The sequence below is a fragment of the Maniola hyperantus genome, chromosome 16, assembly GCF_902806685.2.
Source record: "Maniola hyperantus chromosome 16, iAphHyp1.2, whole genome shotgun sequence".
Classification (NCBI taxonomy): Eukaryota; Metazoa; Arthropoda; class Insecta; order Lepidoptera; family Nymphalidae; genus Maniola; species Maniola hyperantus.
The window spans coordinates 8,260,457-8,282,503 of record NC_048551.1 but is presented as its reverse complement, the minus strand read 5'-3'; the positions used below and the strand labels follow the sequence as shown (position 1 = coordinate 8,282,503).

Sequence of the window (22,047 nt, the reverse complement as noted above, 5' to 3'; positions counted from 1 at the left end):
TTTGGCATGCTGATAGCTATTATGATGTAGGCATCCGCTAAGAAAGGATTTTTGAAAATTCAACTCTTGAGGGGGTGAAACAGGAGTTCGAAATTTTGTGTAGTCCACGCGGAAGAAGTCGCGACCATAAGCTAGTTTTATATAGTTTTAGTCAATGAGGTTCAATAATGAAGCGTTTCGACGAAACAATAGAAATTACTATTCATAATGACCCAATACTTAATTTACTCTCGTTAGTGATTGCGATCATAATAATCTAACTCTTTAGTGGTTAAGAGAATTGTCCCAAACGCGCTCCCCAGCATGGTCCATACAAACGTAGTTTGAATTTTGCACACGGTCACACGGACTCAAAGATCTACGTACAAATCTTTGTTTTTTACAAAGTTACTTTAAAACAACATATTTTACAGAAATAGATTTTAGAGAACCATGGACAAAGATATTTTTTTTAGAACGTGTAGCTACAAAATTTCATTGAGTTTGATTGGTTAATATTCAAGTAAGAATCAAACTATAAATGGTCAAAAAAAAGCCTAACAAAAGGCTGACAATAAGCCCACGCAACCAAAAAGCCTGACTGTGCCCGGTTTTATCCGGACGCCTGGCAACGCTAGCTGTGGCTAAATATGTAAATGCCTCACTAAATTGTTTCTATAAATTGACCAAATCTTTAATAGAAGCCAGGGACGTTGTGTTGCAAGGTCTTAAATATCACCCACCCATTTAACGACTTAGTTCAATTTTTTTATTTTTTATTTTTATTCAGATACAAATTAGCCCTTGACTGCAACCTCACCTGATGGTAAGTGACGATGCAGTCTAAGGTGGGAGCGGGCTAACCTGGAACGAGTATGGCAGTTTTTATTAAACCCATACACCTTTGGTTTCTACACGGCATCGTACCGGAACGCTAAATTGCTTGGCGGCACGGCTTTGCCGGTAGGGTGGTAACTAGCCACGGCCGAGGCCTCCCACCAGACCAGACCTGAAATTTAGAAATTATAAAATTCCAAATCCCTGCCAGGAATCGAACCCGGGACCTCCCACTAATAAGACCACAGCGCTTACCACTGCGCCAGGGAGGTCGTCAAATTTGAATTTTACTTAACCAACGTGATTAATGAGCTCTACTCTAGTATCTATAGCTATATTGGTGTTAGTCATGTTATTTTTTATTCGAATCTTTAAATCAATTACCCATACAGATGATTGAGTAGTGATTGAGCATAATCAATTCAAGAATAGACGTAATCTTCAAAATATTCCAAAAAAAAATGATTCGATTATATAATCATTATTAAGTCTGACGTAAGTAACATATTAATATTACGTTCAAGTTGTAACCTTTGTCCTAAATTACGTAGATTTTGTTTGTGACAAAGCAAATCGTCGCAATCGTTCTTGGGCATCTAAAAACCTCTAAATAAATAGAGCTTTTGGCGAGCTTTTTAGAAACCACAGGAACTATTGAAAATTTTACTATAAATACAAATAGAAAATTCTAGTGGAAGTAAGTAATTTTAGGTGGTAATAAATTATATTCTGTATTTTTTTCATACTTAGATTATTTAAGTTTTTATTGTGTTGATTTTTGTTTTTGTATTTTCTAGCTTGACTGGAATTTGGCATGCAGATAGCTGTTATGACGTAGATATCCGCTAAGAAAATATTTTGAAAATTCAACCCCTAAGGGCATAAGCTAGCACTAAGTATAAACTTTTATTTATTTACCAGCTGAAAATATATAAGTTTCTTTTATTGCATTGAAGTTACTTAATCAAAACCCTAATCGATTCACGGATGAAATTCGCCGCGGAACGAAACTTCGTCTTAGTCGTAAAATATATCAACAAAAAAAACCTTAATTTTAGTATGGATATTTTTACGTTTTAACGTTAGGTTTTATGCTTCTGTCGTGCATAAAACTGTAAGCTTCCGAATAATTGTTAGGATTAGAAAAACGAATTTTAATAATGTACGTGATATACCAAAACAAAAATCCATACCTACCTACTAATGTTGTAAAATGCAAAAGTGTGTCTGTCTGTCTACTGCTTGTCTCGTTTAATCGATTTTGACGAGATTTGGTACGGAAATAGCTTGCATTCCGGGAATGGACGATGGCCATAGGATAGGATATGTTTTGTCAAAAGCACTTGTAAAAGTAATTGAATAAATCTATCTAGATTCTATTCTATTCTGTTAACTTATACTCTGTAACTTGCATCAATTGTACCAAATAGACGATGCCAGAAATTTCATTGTTTTTAAGAACTTTTTCGTAACATAATAGAATACATAGCGGCAATACTTTTAGGCTTTTTATCCCCGAAAATGAGAGTTCCCACCCGATTAAAAAAATCTAAATACACGCGGATAAAATCGCGAGCAATATCTAGTTAGATAAATATTTAATTTGGCAGAACCGGTGTTTTTTACAAAATTGCTGTTTTGCCGCTTCGCAAAGCTAAAAGCTTTTTTTCAGGCAAAATGGAGATTTGAATCTTTGAATGAGATTATAGGTACCTACTCACTTTTATCTTTATGGAGTATGATCTTGAACCAGCCTGGCTGTTCAGTGTAGAGTTGCAGCTATTATTCTTAGCACCATTCAACGCGGGTTTATCTAATCCATCATCATCATCATCATGATCAACCCATAGCCGGCTCATTACAGAGCACGGATCTCTCTCAGTAGGTATGAGAACGGTTTGGCCATAGTCCACCACGTTGGCCAAGTGCGGATTGGAAGATTTCACACACCTTTGATCAACATTATATCTGTACGGAATTTGCAGGCAGTGTTTACTTTTAAATGATTTAACATAGTTGTGCATGATAGAAAAACCTATGTATTTATTATAGTTAGTAAGTTTTATGTTAAAATCGCTAGTAAACCATTCAATAAAAAAATAAAAAAATAAAATAAAAAAAACATTATGGATAACTCTTAGGTATGCAGGTTTCCTCACGATGTTTTCTTCATCGTTAAAGCAAGCTAGATATTTAATTACTTTACTCTAAAAAGTTAGAGGTGGCGCGCCCTGGGTTCGAATCCCCGACCTGCCGAACAGAAGGCGGACGTCATAACCACTAGGCTATCTCGGCTCTAACCACTAGGCTATCACGGCTCTAATCCATACGTACTAATATTATAAAATATGCTAAAGTATGTCTGTCTGTCCGTCTGTATGTTAACTCTTCATGGTCCATCCGTAGGTATCTAAGTACAAAGTTATTCTTTTTTATTTAATCCTGAGATTAAGCACAGATCTATGTTATCTCCATGACATTACAGTAACAAATCGATTATATACGCTAATGAATGATCATTAGGACTTAAATTTTGATTGAATAATTAATTATTTCGAAACTTCAAGTCACAGTATCTAATACCTATTTACAAATTCATTTGTACTCGTTTATTTAGGCACTTCGGATCACTTTGTTGTCTATTTGTCTGTCCGTCTGTCTGTCGTGTCTGTCAAGAAAATCCATAGTGTATAGGGTACTTAGTACTTACTACTTCCCGTTCACCAAGAATCATGATGTTTGGCAGATAGGTAGGTCTTACAGCATAAGTAAAGGAAAAGTTCCGAAAACCGTGAATTTGTGGTTTCATCACAAAAAAATTAAAATGTTCATGAATTTGAACTGAAATTTGAAAAGAGTTGAAAACTGTTCTTGTTTTTGTTCATTAATCTTGGCCCCTGAATCCAAAATGCAGGCAAAGGCGCGATCAATCGAATGCGTTGTGCAGCTTGTGCTTATTAACTTAATATAATATTGTCCCCTATTCCCCTTTATTTAATTTAAGGTATAAGCGATGATTATTTAACGATACACCTTCGTGGTCTAAGAGCATGAGCTGGGCCGACCGGAACATTGTCAATAGTTTTGTACCCGGATGGGTACTGACTGATGGACTATTTATATATATGTGGGACACATACACACACGATGAACGGCCGAAAGTGATGAACATCGGCCTTTAGAATGACATTTCAGGTTGGTAGAGCGTTGTCTCTGTCACTCATACCCATATGACGTTTTGTCAGTTCAACGACTGAGACAGTGCTCTACAAATCTGCTATCTCCTTCTAAAGATTGATGTTCATCACTTTTGGCCGCGTACTGTGGGGCACTACGACAGTAAATTAATGTCCAAAGACAGACTCTCAATATTTTTTAGAAATTCTTTAGCAAAGAGAGACGTTTTAGTACTCGGCCGTTAAATCATATCTTCAATCATGAGAATTTTGATCAGAAGTGGGATTGTAATTTTTGATTCTTAAATAATTTTTTAATCCTTGTTCGTGAAAAAATATTTAATCAGAGTCACTCACTCGCACAAAAATTATGCATCGATACAATGAAGCATTTTTGCATTGGCTATTTTCTTTAACTGTAGGTACTGAATAATAAATAATTACGTACCTACCTATTCAATTTATAACACTTACTATATTAAATAATTTTCCTTTATAAAATATAACTAGGTAGGTACATATTATTAATTAATATCTCATCAGTTAAATGAAGTAAAACAAGCTTGAGCGTTTCGTTAAAAATCGTGTTACCAACGACTCTACTAGATAGAGACAGCACACGAAAAACAAGTTTTCTTGAAATTCCGAGAAAAAAAGGTTCTCCAAAGGTCCCATAAGACAATGTGATATGATAATCTAAATTACTTTTCCGATACTTCCTTCGATAACTGCCCATACGATTTGATATCAGTTAAGTTTTATCAAAAAGTTTCAGTTAATCGCTAATTGAACTGTAGTAATCCTTCAATGTAGTCTTCACCAATCGGCTTTGTTCATGACGTGATCGTTGTGAGCTGCGATTAGTCAAGTATGTCGTGATATCTATTTTTGTCCGAAGCGAGAATGCGCGCGCTGAGACACATACACATGTGTGTATTTGTGTAGAGTTTGTTTGTGTGTGCGTGTGTTGTTGAGGCTCGTTCTCTCTGTTTACCGGACGGTTCTCTGGCCGGCGAGCGCCTCGTGCTCACGTGTTTATCGCGAATTTGAGTTTCCCGGCGACTCCCGACTTCCACTGCCATCCTATGGTGTTTTCCGACAGTTCACTGGTGCTAATTCGTGTAGGGAGATTATTTACCAAGGCTATCTATCGTAGATAGATAGATCGTGCGTACCTATTTTCGTTACTCGTAAAAATTATCGGTGTTTTCGGCGGATGCGATGAATAAATTTTGCAAATCGAGTCTGTGTGTCGAAAAGGTTGGAAGCTATGTTTTGATCGCGCGGCGTGTTGTGCCGGGTGCGGATGCGTTCGACGCATTCTCCAAGTCTGTGAAATTGCGACAGTGTTGCCAGCTCTCGAGCCTGAGGGTCTTGGGACTGCGGAATAAGGATCTGGTGCAGATGCTCCACGCGGTGCCTGGCAAATGCTAAGGTAAGGCTTTATTATAACCGAAGTAAGTTCTAAAGATCTTGTGGTCATCCGTGTGGTTAGATTGCATGAATCCGTACAAAGAGTTGCGGATTGGAATCAGTGAGAGACATCTATATGTTTTTAACCGACTTCCAAAAAGGAGGTGGTTCACAATTCGGCCCGTTTTTTCTAAATATGACTTATTCCTATTATACCTACATGCTTTTTTTGGAAATCATCTGGTAGGTAAGTAGATATTATTTGTTGGCAGCTAAACTGTTGATTGCGTTTACACTAATTAAGTAACGATCCAATCTGAGACGGTAACACGCTACCCTATCCCTGGAAGAGGATCGCAATGTTATATATACCTACCCATAACCATAATTGTTCTCTACCTGGCATCTTACCGAATGTTAATGAGGTACTTTGCCAGTAAGGTAGTACTAACGGGCCGCAGCCGAAGCCTCCCAAGTCTCATTGGCAAAGAAACAAGTGACCTTGTAGGTATTTAAGCACCGCTTAAAAGTTTAAACCCTTAGCACGTTTTCTTTCCTAATCCGGCTGAGTTTGCTTAGGTATTTCCGCTTCTGAACTGTAGCGAATCTTGTATAGGTACGATTTGTTATTTAAATGGTTAATATTGCTTAGCATTTCATTAGAATATTATACAAGGTAGGTAGCTATGTGCCTACCTACCTATCTTGTATAGTATGAATAGGAAAATGAATTCAAAGGAAACTGTAGAGTTTTCCATTGAAAATGTCCTAAGTATTAAATTCTAGTAAGAAATGTGGTAGTCACTAGTCTCTACATTAAAGCATGTTATTACTAAGTAAGTACCTAGGTAGGTAGGTATATAGGTATACAGTTATTCAGTTAGTAAATAAGTTTCTAAGTAGTTAGTAATGTCTAGTCTGGTTGTGATTTTCATAACTTAACATTTCGTTAGCATAATATAAAACATGGAATGCAATCTTCAAGCGAAAATGCTGAGATTTTAATTTTTTTAACTACCTATTATTATCAACGTAACAGAAAAAACCGGCCAAGTGCCAGTCGGACTCACATAGGAGCCATCGTAGTAGGTAGGTATATTACAAGATATTTTTTTCGAAATTTTTATTATTTGTTGTTATAGTGGCAATAGAAATACATTCTGTGAAAATTTCTCTCTCTCTACCTAGGTATTACGGTTCACGAGATACAGCCCGCTGACAGACGGACTGAGTGGCGGATGGACGGACAGCGGCGGCTTAGTAATAGGGCTCGTTGGCACCCTTCGGGTACGGAACCCTAAAAATGTCTTGCAGATTCTACCTAACTGGAATTGAAAAATCAAAGTTCCATAATAGTTGCATGGAATGAAAATTTTCAACCAAAATGCAGAGATTTTCATTTGGTCTTATTAGTATTATAATGAATTCTAACTGGAATACAAAATTTAGTTAAGTACTTATTTTAAGTGTAAACTGTAAGGTAATATAGGTTATAGGTAATAAGTAAGGTACGAAATTATTACGGTATTACCGCGATTAATATGTTTTGCGCAACGGATCAGCCTGGCTGGCCAGCGCGGAATTGCAGCCAGTATTCTTGGCACTATTTCACGCGGCGTGTCTGTACAGTAATTAGATAAGGCTATCTTTAAGTTTTATTGTAATATTTTTAATAAAATTAAAAAAAAGAAAAAGTTAGTAAGGAATTTCATATTAAGTATGATTTGAATTACTTAGATTGTAAAATTTTGAGTATTTAATAATTACTAAGTCAGATTAGTATTTAGCATTTATAGATACTCTTACACTATTAATTTACAGGTCAGTACAATAAAAAAAAAACTATATATAGTATACATACTTAGATTTAGCATTAATTATATGGGATGTAAGCTTTTAGCGAAAATGGTTTTCACTTGAACATGTCCTATAAATTCTAACTGGAGACTTATTAAATGTAAGCTTGTACCTTAATAATAACTTATTATATTCGCATTGGACTTAGGTAGTTTGATTGTCATTACTTTCATTAGCATAACTTAATTACATCGAATGATATCGAAAATAGCGAAAATGTAGCGAGAGATTTTCACGGAAACGTAACCCTCACCTAGCTCATAATATTTTGTTTAAAAAGTGTTAAAAACTTTTAATAACACAATAGGTACTTAGTTGTATAAAATTATTACTAACATACTAGGTATACCCACTACAATAATTATTATCTTTATTACATTTCCCATTAAAACCCAACCACCCTGGAAATAATTAACTATGCTAATTTGGACGTCTCTACATTAGTAGGTAGTTAGCTAACTGTGTGAGATTTTCTATATAACGCGTAGATCAGTCAGCCAACTTTTCCTTTTAAGTACCTATATATTTTAAGTACTGTTTAGTATTCTAACTTCCGATTATAAAAGATAGTAGACTGAAATTATTTTGAAGAAAACTGAACTTTTATTTTCAAAGATTTCGGTTGGTACACCTACAATACAACGAACGTATTTACTTTCGTACCGTACTTCCTTTGTGTGTGTATGTTTACATTTTTTGACCCAGATTCGGATGCCAGAGAAAGTAAAATGTGTATCTTCAATCATTCTTCAATACTTATTATGCAAGAATATTATCTTTAGATACTTTTGATAATTTAGGTTTTCCAAAAATCCCGTTGGAACTCTATGATTTTTCGGGATAAAAAGTAGCCTATGTGCTTTCCCGGGATGTAAGCTAAACCAAATTTCATTGAAATTGGTTAAACTGTTGGGCCGTCAAAAGCTAGCAGACAGACAGGCACACTTTCGCATTTATATTATTAGTATGGATGTAATTCAAAGCCAACAACATGACATAAATACAAAACATAATTAGTTATTAAGTAATTATTATCAAAGAATCGCTAATTTTGTACCCGTCAGCTATTTATTAAAGAATAGCCAATTACTTTGTACATAATATTGTGTATGTAAATAGCTAACGTTGTAATAATTTTACTAGCACCATCTAAACCTTGAGGTGCACCTGTTTATGTTTATGTTAGACGCTACATATGCATATATCTAAGTATAATATTAAAATACTGTAGATATGGTAAGTAGGTTGTTGTTAGAATACGAAATTGTGTTTGTTTGTTGGTTTGTCCTTCAGTCATGCCGCAGCGGAGCCACGGCTCAACAAGGGACATCAATGAGTTTCCACGGGATTTTTAAAACCCTAAATTCACGCGAACGAAGTCGCGGGCATATCAAGAAAACCGACTGTTTGATAAAAGATAATATTAAAAAAAATCTTAGATAGAAGGCTTCGCCCGTTCTCTTCGTTCCTTTAGACGACACTCAAGCAAAACCGGGGCGTGTCAGTTAGTCATAAAAGTCCTAACTGTGATAGCAATCGCGCTATCTGATTTGATAACAAACCTGTTACATAGACAACGCCTGTGTTGTTACATAAAAATACTGATGGCTAATGTTATATTTCACTTTATCAATGAAAATAATAACGTAATGCATATTGTGAACCTTTTGTGAACAAACAAGATAAGCTTTTGATTACCTACTCAATCAAAGTTGGTCCAGTGGTGACCACCACTGAAATAAGCTTACCACCAACTCCTTACAACGACTCTATGGTAGTCAACGATTAATCATTATTACTTAATGTATGCCCGCGACTTCGTCCGCGTGGACTACAAATTTCCTTTCTTAGCGGATGTCTATACGTCATAACAGCTATGCATGCCAAGTTTCAGCCCGATCCGTCCAGTAGTTTGAGCTGTGCGTTGATAGATCAGTCGGTTAGCTTTTCGTTTTATATATTTAAGAAGACTAGAAGATGCCCGCGACTCTCCACGTTGATATAGATTTATTAAATCCGCGGGAAATCTTTGATTTTCCAAAAAAATTGCCTGTGTTATTCCAAATTTCAGCCAAATCGGCTCTGTCATTGTGGCGTGAACAAACATCCAAACTTTCACATTTATAATTAGGTAATACTTAAGTATTAGAATTACGATATTAGGATTACGATTAATAATAATTATTATTAAGTAAGATTACTAACCGGGAACCAAACTCTTTCTTGCGAGCTTTGCCTAAAAATAATCGTTGGTTGTTGGATGAGATTGTATCTGAGGCCATAGTGTGTGCATCTAAAATTACGTGTGGTATCTACTTATATTATAAACTGGCTATTTGACCGAACGCCTAAATACCAATTTTCTATAGGCATAACTTATGACAAGCTTCACCACCTTTTCTTTAGATAAAAAAACCTCGGTACTTCAAAAATTTCAGTTTCTAATCAGCAGCTTGGCAGCTATCTCCATGCCAAGGTTCAGCCCTATCCGTCAAGTAGTTTAAGCTGAGCGTTGATAGATCAGTCAGTCAGTCAGGACAAGTCTTTTTATAATATTTGTGTACGTACACTACACTGTACAGCTACAGATTGGACATTAGTAAAAGCGCCGTGCAGTCTGTCTGTCGTTTCACGGAAACATATTACGTAAAGCGTTACACAAAGCTACATATTATAATACATATATATCATAACTTATCTATATTTATAATATATATTATATCTACATATTGAACTGAGTCAACACGTCCATATGACATTAACAGACATCCTGAATATTCATTATCAATTGTTATGTAACTAGTAACGTGTCTGATGTTATGACTAAGCCGAGATTTGAGTGAAATTGTATCAGCGATAACTAGTGTGTTGAACTCTAAAATACTCGTAAATATTAGGAGTAACAACAAACTTGAGTGAACTTTTTAAAATCTATACTAAGGAATGCCTTAAGTATAACGATTAAAGGACTCTTAAGTGTGGCGGTTAGTCAGATTTAGATGCCTTTTCTACTAAAAGTTCTCTTTGAGTATCTGAATGAATTTCCTCTTTTACTTTACGTAAAATAATATGTATTGATCGATCTTATTATTATATCCATCCTAACCTTGGACACACCAAAATTAAGTAGGCAAGTAAATTGCTTTACGGAATATGCAAAGCTTTTAGAGTTCACGTTATTTAAAAAATAATTATATTAGGCAGGTTTACATTCAGAATTTTCCTTTCATTAGTTATTCAAATAATAATACTTTCCTGTGAAAATTACGTCTCCTTTGTAGAAAAATGTATTGTAGTATTTTAAAATAGCAATATCTGGTCAGGCTCATGGTTATGAATTAATGTAGTCCACATGTTAGGTATCTTACCGTGAAAATTGAAAATATCTACTAATTATTTGTTCATGAAGACATTTTTTTTATGTTACCACAAATTCACTGTTTCAGATTTATTCCTTTACTTGTGCTATAAGACCTAGCTACCTACAGTAGGGACGCGGCCAAAAGTGATGAACATCGATCTTTAGAAGGAGACAGCAAATTTTTAGAGCACTGTCTCAAAGCGACAAAGCGTCATATGGGTATGAGTGACAGAGACAACGTTCTACAAAGATGAAATGTCATTCTAAAGGCCGATGTTCATCACTTTCGGCCGCAAATTCCATGATTCTAGGTCAACGGGAAGTACCGTATAGGTTTTCTGACAAACACGACGGACAGACAGACAACAAAGTGATCCTATAAGAGTTCCTTTTAAGGTACGGAATCCTAAAAACTAGTTTTAAAATTAGCAACAAAGATAATATATTAAATACCTATCTCCCTTTTATTCTAATGACAAGAAATTCAGCGAGCCAGCACAATAATTTAATATGTCCTAAGATATTGTGTACTTTATAGGTTCGCAACGCACACAAATACAGATAGTATGTATGAATGGCAGTATATTTCTATCAATGGAATCAACGCCCATTTATTTTATAGACGCCCGACTAGGTTGTTTGGTAGCCGTCTGGGGCTCTTCGTGGTATATAATCACAGAGAATTCAACCTCAAGAGAACGCATATTATAAGGTTTTGCATGAAAATAAAATCGTAAAATGTTGGCGGGGGACAGGGGAGAATCCTTTGTTGTGATTGGTGGACTCAAAAGTCACGTAATCAAGACAATGTGCGGAATAAGGGTACCGAACGTCGACTTTTATGCTAAGCAACTGCCTAAGCTTGGCGATCGCGGGTGTCCGGCTAATAGGCGTCTATATTATACTCTAACTCTATAGGTGGTGGTCTAAAGTATAAGTTATTCTAAAACAGACTGAAACTTGTTTTTGGTATCTTTTTGATAATCTTGCAAGTTGGTATCATCTTTTCCTATTCAAAAGTACAAACATATTAGTAAGTTGGTAGATTAGATTTGAGTTTTTTACACTGTGTTCAAGAATTCGCGAAAGCGATATCAAATACGTATGTCTATGTCTATCCCAATGGTTACATTGAAGCTTTCAAACTACGGCGGAAGACTCGCAACCTAGCTTTCCATTGTTTTACAATGTGGCTAAACCGCTAAAGCCTTGTTTCAAAGTATATAACGAATATATTATTGCTAATAGCTACATATGAATGGATGGACGCCCACGCGTTAACGAACGTTTTTATAACCGACCTTGAACAACACTGAGCTGTTATAATTGTTTTAACAACACACCAAATGTTTTTAGCGGCCCTAGCCAAAACTGTACGAATTAAAACAATTTTATTTGGAGGGAAATAAATTTTGTTTACTAGGTAACATTTTCGGATAGTGTGGCTTGATTACGAATGCGTATCTAGTTTACTAAATGCATTTATTAAGTAGGTAATATGAAATGGCTGCATTGGTAAAGTAACACTGATCAAACTCGAGTTAAGTAGGTAGGTACTCAGAAGCCGGAAGGATTAATTGCAAAATAATATAGGTACTTAATACCTATGTTGTTTTACTTAACAATAATCATGTACAGTACATATAAGCAACGCTGATGGTACTTAAGTATTAAGTTCTAAAACCTTCATGAAGTGCCAAGAAAACCTGTTCAAAGTTTTAGTTCAACGGAACAAACGATACCCGGACATATATGTAACGAACTGACAGACAGACAAAAATGATTTTTTATAGATAATATTTTTATGTACTTACCTAATACATAATATTTTATTAGATACCATAGACATATATCTTTGTGTATATACATATTGTAGTGACTAAGGATTCTTGTTTTCACTTTATAGTTATTCTAGTACCGTATACCTATTCCACTTCTTGATACGCCTTACTCACAACCTTGAATGGGAAGCTGGAAGAAATCTGTTTAGAGATAAGCATTTCCAATGTAACTTAATTTATTATTACTTTGTAACTACAATTTCGGTACATGAAAAATAAAAATAAATAAAATAAATAATACATAAAAACTTTAGGTTTATCTGAACACTTGTAAATATAATATACTGAAGTAGGTCATAAATAATTTACCTCTGCTGAAAAACATTGTGGTTTCCCCCTAAATTTTAAATAGAATATGCCTACCTATATGCTAGTGTTAATAATATTCGGGATTCCCATTCCAGCCTTGTGAGCGTAGACTTTGCGCTATTTTAGCTTGTGAGTTGTGAAGTTTCAAATTGATTGTACAACTATTAATTATAGTCCGCGACGGGTCGAGATAGCAATCGGGGTATGAGGCGGGGCGTTCCCTCCCCGATTGCAAGCTCGACCTGTCGCGTACTAAAAGTAAGTTATTAGCTAATCTTATAATTTTGCTACAAAGTTACAAGAGAAGTTAGCTTCTGTCTAGTCTGTCATTGTAACAAAATTGTGAGAGAACTTTGTAACGGTAAGTATAAAAAGGAAATCTGCCACGATAATATAAAACTACTTCGTTAGTAGCGAAGTAGGTGCCACTTAATATTAATTCTTTGAACATTAAGACGGGAGACGTTGAAAGTTATTGCAAAGTAACAATAAGAAACGTTTTGTCGCGTCTTATATTGTTTAAGTACGTATCCGCGATAAGAGGTGGCACACATGAATTGGACAAGGCCTCCACACATATATGAATGAATGTTAATTAGTACATGTTTGTTTACGGCCCACCCACACATATGCTACGCACACTAGGGTAAACACCGTGCATAATGTGCCTTCTCATTTAAACTGCTGCTGATTAGAGAAAATAAACCAAACTTACGAGGAACTGTGGACGCTGAAACAATGTCACGCCGACTCGTTGAAGTCAAAGTGAGATGAAAAGCAAAGGAATATTTTTAGGCACGAATTCATAAACTTGTGCAAATAAAGTCAAAGTCAAATCATTTATCCAAGGTAGGTACTATTGTACTGTTTTTGATAGTCAGTTGTTGGATTTGTAGGATGATATTATAGTGGTGATAATTAATTACGTAAACTTAGAACTTAAGGTACTAGGGTTCCAAACGCGCCCTGGTTATTTATATATATATTTAGGTTTAAAAAAATCAGTTTTTTTTACCTAGACATACAAAATCCTGCAGTTTTTTCTTTATCATTTGTGCTAGTATCTGATTCTTACCTCTACCAGAGATTGGTAATTGCAGTATCCGGCAAGAAATGAGATAGCGGTTTCGTTTGTCTCTGTCGTTGAGATCAACAAAACGTAACATAGACGTATGAGTAACAGAGACAATACAAAGCCGAAATCTCATTCTAAAGGTTGATGTACAATATTTCTTGCGGGCTTCTGTACAAGTGATTTCTAATTTCTGCCTCTAATCAGGTTAAGTTTTCTGTGCCTCTACTTCGGGTAGTCTTCATTTCACTTATCCTAGGTAGTAGGTAAATAGGTAGGTACCTAGGTACGTGCGGATTTAGATTGGTATTCCCCGTATGTTTTCTGACACATGTTTTGTATCCTTTTATAGTTAGGTATTATTTAGACATACAGTTGTTCGTTTTGAGCCGAATCATTTAGTTTATGTGACTCAATTGTACCTTCACAATATGAAGACACACTTCACACAAAAAAAAAGTAGTTAGAGTCTGGCTAACGAAAGATGAGACTGGAAAAGCGCGGCAAATTTAAAAAATATCAGTATGGCGGCTCTGAAATTAGCATGGCAGACCTGGAATAACCTAATTTGATAGAACAGAAATAAAAATAAGTAATTCTAAAGTATTTAATTATGTTATTCCAGGTCTGACATACCTACTAATTATGGGGCTATTTTTTTAAATTTGCCGCGCTTTCCCAGTCTCATCTTTCGTTAACCAGACTTTATATTGGCCGAATGTGCTATCTGAACCAAATCCTCCATAATATCCCCTAGAAGTAGGTATTTTTTTTTATATTTCAAAAAGGAAATTACAATTTACAACACTAGTGTAAAGTGTACAAAAATACGCAGTGAAAATGTTGCAAAAGTTTATCGAAAGGCATAAAAAACATCAAAGTTTTTGAGACGTGCTAACTTGTAGTAATTTCAAGGAGGACGAATCCGGGTTAACCCGGACGTATAGCTATCCTAGTGGAATCAAACAACGTGTTACCTTCACACATGTATTAGCCAAGTGTTAGCACGCTCGTGAGAATAGCATGTTCAAACTTTTGTTATTTTTTATATCGAATCAGCACTTAATCACTTCCTACAGTACGTACAGCTCAAAGGGCGGAAGTCATGCATTTACAGAAATAATAAATTAACGCTGCTGTTTCTATACAATAGTTACGAGCAGTTGGTTACCTACGCAAAGATGCCCTTGGTTTGAGGTCAATTTTTTGAATTTTTAGTTTTGATACATCAACAGAATGGTGTTTGTTTGTTTATTTAGCGTGTATTCGGAAAATTTAAAGAGGCTCTCGAATGTTTCAAGTGGGCATCGATGAATGGCTGCCATCCATAAATTATAGTAACGATTACTCAACTTTACAGAACAGTAGGTAGAGTCCATAGCAGTTTGTGGTTTGGGCCTCTTAAAAACAAGCTTATTGAAAGAAATCATTGTTTCTGCTAGATTTTTTTGCTGTTGAGCTTTAGAACTAGTAGCCAGAGCTACCTTATAGAGAGAGTGCTTATGCTTACTTGTATTGAATGGCTTAAAATTTCAACTTTTGTAATATTATGATATTAGATATATTATGTAGATACAGATATAATGCTTTTATAGTATTATCTGCATTCTGTTATCGATCGTCTGATTTTGTTATCAATTCTGAACCTACTTTGAAAATATTTCAGGTGGTAGAAAAATTAATAAAATTGTAATCGCCCAAACTGTATCTAAACCACTTTACTGTCGAAAATCTATAAATATCGCAGATTGACTGTCTTCAAATCTATTAATTACTTACCTACCTATTCAAACTATAATTCAACCTATGACATCTACCTACATCTATATATGACGTATATAAAACACTAAAAATTGAAAAATAATTTAATTTATTACCGAATATATTATGCATACAAGAGTTAATATAGTTCCATAATAATACTTTTTGGTGCCGGTGCCAATTAGCTTTAGCTGCGCGAATCGTCTAGACTTCATATTTTTATGAGACTCCACAATGGCACCTCATTGGCACCGACCCCAAAAAATATTATTATGGAACTATATTAACTCTTGTATGCATAATATATTCGGTAATAAATTAAATTATTTTTCAATTTTTAGTGTTTGTGTATCGAAGTCGGTTTTTATTTTTTTTGTAAAAAATTTTTATTTCACAATTTTTAGTGGCCCCATGGAATTATACTATGACTGGTTAAAAATCTACTGTTTACTAAGCTATTACACTGATCGCGAGCAATTTACTCTTATCCGTTGAGGAGTTCCAGTATCTATCTTCGAAGATGTTCATCAGATCTTCACCAAATTTAAATGGGACCAACTTTGAAGTATACCCTTTCAAACAAAAAAAAATTGTTCAAAATCGGTCCAGGCGTCTTCGAGTAATCGGGGAACATACATAAAAAAAAAAAAAAAGATTCCGACGAATTGAGAACCTCCTCCTTTTTTGAAGTCGGTTAAAAAGGAAAAGGTGAGTGACTGACTGATTGATCTATCACCGCACAGCTCAAACTACTGGATGGATCGGGCTGAAATTTGGCATACAGATAGTTATTATCACGTAGACATCCGCTAAGAAAAGGATTTTTGAAAATTCAATCTCTAAGGGGGTAAAGTATAAGTTTGAAATTTGTGTAGTCCACGCGGACGAAGTCGCGGGAATAAGCTAGTATTTCTATATATTAGATAATTATTATAAGTTACCACTGTTTTGTTATTATAAAATGTAAGTGAGTACATAATTGTAATCCTTTGAATCAAGCTGTGGTTATTGGTGTCACATTCACGTCCGCTCTTGGTAATTGGATGGTATATTTGGATGCGCCCAGTTGCACAATATCCACACCAAAATAATTGTCTTGTTTATTCTGAAGTCATATGCTGGGACTCAAACTCGTTTCTCTACCTCTTCTTCCAAAGTTGACTGTCGGCTGTAATTTACCTGTTGAGTCATTCGGTAGATTTTGAACCTTCTAATGTACTCGTACCTGTCCTTTTGGTAGTTCGATTTACGCTCTCATGTTTGATAATTCACAACTGCAATACGGAGCCATTCAAGGAGCGGATGAACAAATTCCTCAAAAGCTAGCAACGTATGAGCTGAAGCTGCAGATATTCATGGGCGGCTGTTATGGTCATATTAATCATCAGGAGACCATAGATCCGTACCTCAAAATGAAAAATGGAACCTTTATAGGGTTCTATATTACCTACCTTTTGAGGTACGGAACCCTAAAAATACAAAAAAAGACATAAATTAGATAAACATCAATATGTTAAATAAACACCCAATAACGGCAGATGTCACAAAATTGAATAAACATTAAAATTTCCTACCACACCACACGGCGGCTGCCAAAATTAAATGCCTACAACACGGCGGCGTTAATAATGACAGTTGAAGGTCCATTTCAAATTACACAAGCCATTAAAACGGAGAGCCCAGAATATTGTAGTCCTAGTTATTTTATGACCACTAAAATAAATACTCGTCACATTATTACTTAACTATTGTCACGACAAAATATTTTTATTACGTACGAGGACAATATTCTAGATATTGAAGTCTATTTTTTCATCCTTTTCTAGGGTTTCATATCCTGTAGAAGCCATCTGCCTTTTTCCTTGTAACTTTACCTAAATACCTACATATATGAATATTATATTATATATTTCAAGTGCAAATTAAAAATACCGTGATGCCGACGCGAGTGTTTTCTTCACCTAGCATCCAAAGTCCATCCAACTAACAATTTAATATTGTAAATATCTCAAATAAGCACCTTTTTAGGGTTCCGTGCCCAAAGCGTAAAACGGGACCCTATTACTAACACTCCGCTGTCCGTCCGTCTGTCTGTCCGTCTGTATCTCATGAACCGTGATAGTTAGACAGTTGAAACTTTCACAGATGATATATTTCTGTTGCCGCTATAACAATGAATACTAAAAAAACAGAATAAAATAAATATTTAAGGGGGCTCCCATACAACAAATGTGTTTTTTTGCCATTTTTATAGATCGGAACTTTTCGTGTGCAAGTCCGACTCGCACTTGGTAGGTTTTTATACACTATGTCTCTATGAACTACTGTTATAATATTATTAACTACTAACTTGATTTTATGATACAACTATAGAGTAGTGCCACGGTCTTCTTCTCGTGTCTCTCCACTATTGGAGGTTGGCCGTCATCTAGTCTCTGTCCATCATCTCACACTCTCCCACTTACACACACACATACACACACGCACACACACACACACACACACACACACACACACACAAGCACACACGCATACACACACACACACACACACAACCATACACACACTGTTGTAATTTTATTATTGTATATACCTACATTTATTCTAAATCTATTCTGTTAAAATATTTTTACTTATAATTTTAAGTAATCTCTTTTGGCCTTCTGTTATACCTAGATTTAAATTTAAATAATAATTATGTATTTACGCTGTTGATTACTTTCAAATAAACAAAATAAAAATAAAAATATAAAAAAGAATCTCGTCATACAATGCCCTATCTTTCTCCAAACGGAAAAGTGCTACGTCGGCTATCCTGGTCCCGGATGTTCCTAATCCACGACTTTCTTCTTCTACGGGCGCTTCTCTTTTGCAGTTCATCATGATGGTCTGAAGGACTGGTCATGTCTGAAAACATGTCCAACATAACTGATCTTAGTTTAATTGCGTAAGTGATACTATAGAGTTGCCAAAACATCCTACATTTCGCAATTACATAAAAAACAAAACAAAATAATATGTACAACATAATCCACCCACTCGTTTCGCACATACAAAAATCGTAGACAAACAATTTGATAGACCAAAGGACGCACTAACGAGCAAGCAAACAGACGTCGAAACAGCCTAAATAGCTCGCAAGGCTAATGGCACAATGGAGGCGTCAATATAATACGACTATGTAGTACCTATGTACACGCGCATTCCCGACCCGTAACCTGATTACCGCGCTTATTGGGTCACTGGCTATTCGATTATTATATACGAATGACCTCTTTTATTCTATTGATTGAAATTTGAAACTCTGGAAAGGTCCACACGTTAACTTTCATGATACTTATTATAACTGACTTGCGCTGTTTTCACTGGGTTAGAGTTTCGGACAAGTGCCTTTCTTAGTGGGGACACCAAGTAAAGGTAGTATATTATACTGTGGTAGGGAAATTGGAGGTCTACTTCATAAAGACATCGAAAATTCTGCATTACAATTAGTATTTTCATTTGAGAAATTCGAGCTGTCATTTGATATGTACATATTATTATATCAGCTAGAGTTTCTCCATTTATAAATATACCTACTAAGTAGTTAGATGGTGCGCGTTACGATTTAGGTTTTTAAAAATCCCGTTTTGATTTTGTGGAATAAAGTCTATGTCCGCCTCCGGGTTGCAAGCTATATTTGTACCAAATATCATCATAATCAGTTTAACTATAGAATCCGTGTAAAGGTAACTAGCAGACAGATATCACTTTCCCATTAGGGGCGGGAAATGGGTTGAGATACCGATTGTTGGCAAACATATTGGAATTCGGAAAGTCGTCGTTTACGTGGCTTAGGAACATCCGGCATTGAATCAGTCAGGGAAAATAAGATAACAATAGACAAAGCCTAAAAGGCGTAACGATTTTCTTCACCTAATTACGCTGTAGATAAAACATTTGGGGGAAGTGTCCATATTGAGCGAAGTAAACGTTCTCGGATAAAGATGTTTGCACGACGCTGTACCAATATTTGACTTCGCTCGGGTCAGACAAAATGCCTTAGCCATTTGCAAGTGCAAAATTTCCGAGATAAAAATAATCTTAACAACGGGGCTTACTTACTAAGATTCTGTGATAAACTCGCAATAAATAAATCGTTTCGTGATGAAAAATAATGGCCGAACATAAAACGATGAAGGACGCTAAAATGTAATCCACACATACTATAAATGCGGAAGTAGGTATCTCTCTGCAGATAAAAACTCTTTTACAGATTTAAAAAAAATCATATTATTTACTTACTACTGGTTCGCCCCGGACCTCGCGGTGTCCTATAATTACCATAAGATAGTTTTCAAAATAGTTAACAGTGCCATCTGCTAACATTATTGTCAGGTTGTATTGAAAATAATGATGCCCATTAAAAATTAAGTGATTCTTTCCTTTATATAATACTAAAACTTAAAGCTAGCCTTATCTAATTACTAATTACTATACAAATCGTGCCTGCGTGGAATGGTGCCAAGAATACTGGCTGCATTTCCGCGCTGGACAGCCAGGCTGATCCGTTGTGCAAAAAATGAGCCAGCCCTTCTGTCACCAGATTGGTATTGTAGCTGCAACAGTACCCGTAGTACAAGATTTTACGTCTCACCAAACGAAACCAAATTCGAGAGTCGAAATACTTCCGCGTTACAGTAAAATGGACCTAAACAGCCTTGAATTGAAGTCAAATATTCAATGCCACTGATTTTAATTTCGCAATGTTTCCGCTTGGAGCGCTGGCTGTAGAAGTGTAGACAAACTTGAGCTTTAAAACAAGGCATTTAAGATCCAGTTTACTGTAACGCGGAAGTATTTCGACTCTCGAATTTGGTTTGGTTTGGTGAGACGTAAAATCTTGTACTACGGGTACTGTGCATTTTTGTATGTTATCTCAAAATGTCTGGTGTCAGCCAATCTGGGGCAAACACAAAGGATAATATTAAAATACATTAATAACTGTATCAAGCAGGAGTGTTTGCGATCCTCACATTACTAGTCCATCTTTCTATTAACCTTAGTTTGGGGAAGACGGAAAGCAGATTCCAAAGAGAAAGGCCAGCAAGATAATAACGACAATAATAACGTAACGTAACGTCAACAATAATAACGACGTGCTTTAACATTTAATCACACCATCTCCAAAATTTTATCCCAGAAAAATAAACTTAGCCTCACGGAAAAATCCATCAGAAAAGTGGTAGTGGTATAACTACCTATTTAAAATTGCAACGTAATAAATTCGGTATAATCATGATAGTATCTACTCGTTTTTCCGTTTGTTTTTTCACTTGTAACTTTGTGGTTTATAGATCCTTACTTAAAGCCTTCAAATAATAATGTAGATCTAGTCAATTAGTAGCTATAATTATAGGTTACTTAAAGTGGATTTTTTATCGTAGCACTATTCTTTGAAGTACCAATAGGTCCGGTTAAATATACATATCTACATAAAATACAATTGCACATCATTTCCTACAAGGATGTAGATTATTATAGTTAAGTCAATATTCAATCCACGGAATGTTCGCAAGATGAATCATAAGTATCAAGATTGATCGGTGTCGACTCTTTTCTGAATGTTAACTATAATGTACCTTTTAATATATTCAGCGTGTAATGACAATATATGGGATGAATGTTAATGAACAAGTTTAATGGATAACAAACAATGATAAAAATAGCGAAAGAATACATTGAATACATTTAAGAAGCGCTGGATATTGGAAACTTTTATTTTCTGAACATCAACATTGTGTTGTATGATCCATGATCATGGAATAAATTAGGTTTGAAAACTTATCTTTAAAAGGCATACCAAAACGCTTTATCTTTTCCACAGACTTCTATTTTTTGGTCCTTCGAACCGAATCTGAAACAGCTCTGCATCTCTTGAGTTCAGGTTAGTTATTTTTTGCATTACTGAAATATATTAACTACAAACAAAACCTGATAAAGAAAACTATACTAAATAATTTTCCATTTTGCATATTGCGAATAAGATCTCTATCAACGTATTAAATGAGTATTGAATACGAGACAAGAATTATCTATGTGATTTAGATGAATTAAGCAATAAATACATTCCTAGTATAGTATAAGCAATATTAACATAGATACCTATTACCTACTTACATACGACAAAATGTTAATTGCAGCCGTGAGTCGTTTGAACTTACAAACATTTAAACAGTTTATCTCTCTAGGGAGCATAGCGATTGTCATCTTAATTGCCTACCTAGAAGATATGTGACGGTCATACGTCATATAGGTACGTAGGTAAGTATGCGCTTGTATAAATTGCTAAGGACCTTAATCGAAATTCAGGGTTAGTATGACTAGGTATTCGAGAGGGTATATCAAAAAGATAACAAAAATCTAGTAGGAATCATTACGAAAATATTTACGAGGACAGCA

At 35.3% G+C, this 22,047-nt stretch overlaps 1 protein-coding gene across 1 annotated transcript in view; it reads left to right on the top strand.

Annotated features, from left to right (window-relative positions):
• Positions 1-4,974: 4,974 nt before the first annotated feature.
• Positions 4,975-22,047, top strand: part of Atf3 (Activating transcription factor 3) — an 82,461-nt gene continuing 65,388 nt past the window's right edge. The window contains exon 1 of the mRNA XM_034977011.2: positions 4,975-5,427. The gene's annotated coding sequence lies outside the window, so the exon portion shown is untranslated. The remainder of the gene's footprint in view (positions 5,428-22,047) is intronic.